This window comes from Sinocyclocheilus rhinocerous, unplaced genomic scaffold, assembly GCF_001515625.1.
Source record: "Sinocyclocheilus rhinocerous isolate Xijiao unplaced genomic scaffold, SAMN03320098_v1.1 scaffold601, whole genome shotgun sequence".
NCBI classification, from domain to species: Eukaryota; Metazoa; Chordata; class Actinopteri; order Cypriniformes; family Cyprinidae; genus Sinocyclocheilus; species Sinocyclocheilus rhinocerous.
The window spans coordinates 1,414,683-1,415,180 of NW_015656605.1; the positions used below are offsets into that span (position 1 = coordinate 1,414,683).

The following is a 498-nucleotide window of genomic DNA, read 5'->3' on the forward strand; positions in this document are numbered from 1 at the left end:
AAGATGAAAGGTTATATATCATAAGTCTTTAATCCAACAAGGGTAAATCCAAACACAATGTAGCACAGCAACATTTAAGACATGTAGACGTAAGACCAGACAAACTCAAAGTGAACATACAGGAACTTAAGTACTCAGACCAAACAAGAATAATTAACTAGGCACACCTGAACAGAATAATACAATCAACACAACAAGGGAAATGGTGCAAAAGGAAAACAATGTCCAAATGAACAGAAACCGTGACAGTAATACCGAGTTCACACTGCACGATTTTAGCCCGATTTTTCACTCGCCAACAGGTTTTGCGAAATCGCTGACAAATGCCCGAAATCGGAGGCAAATCGGTGCTCGTTCACGCGAGTGACAATCACGCAGTGTGAATTATCAAAGACGCGATCTGAGGGAATCGCCGACACGTCGCAGACGCCCGCGAAATATTTGGCATGCTAAATATCTGGAACTGTCGGCGATTCACAATCACGCTGTGTGCAATGA

At 42.6% G+C, this 498-nt stretch overlaps 1 long non-coding RNA gene across 1 annotated transcript in view; it reads right to left on the reverse strand.

Annotated features, from left to right (window-relative positions):
* Positions 1-498, reverse strand: part of LOC107720428 (uncharacterized) — a 26,933-nt gene that overhangs the window by 22,241 nt on the left and 4,194 nt on the right. The window lies entirely within an intron of this gene.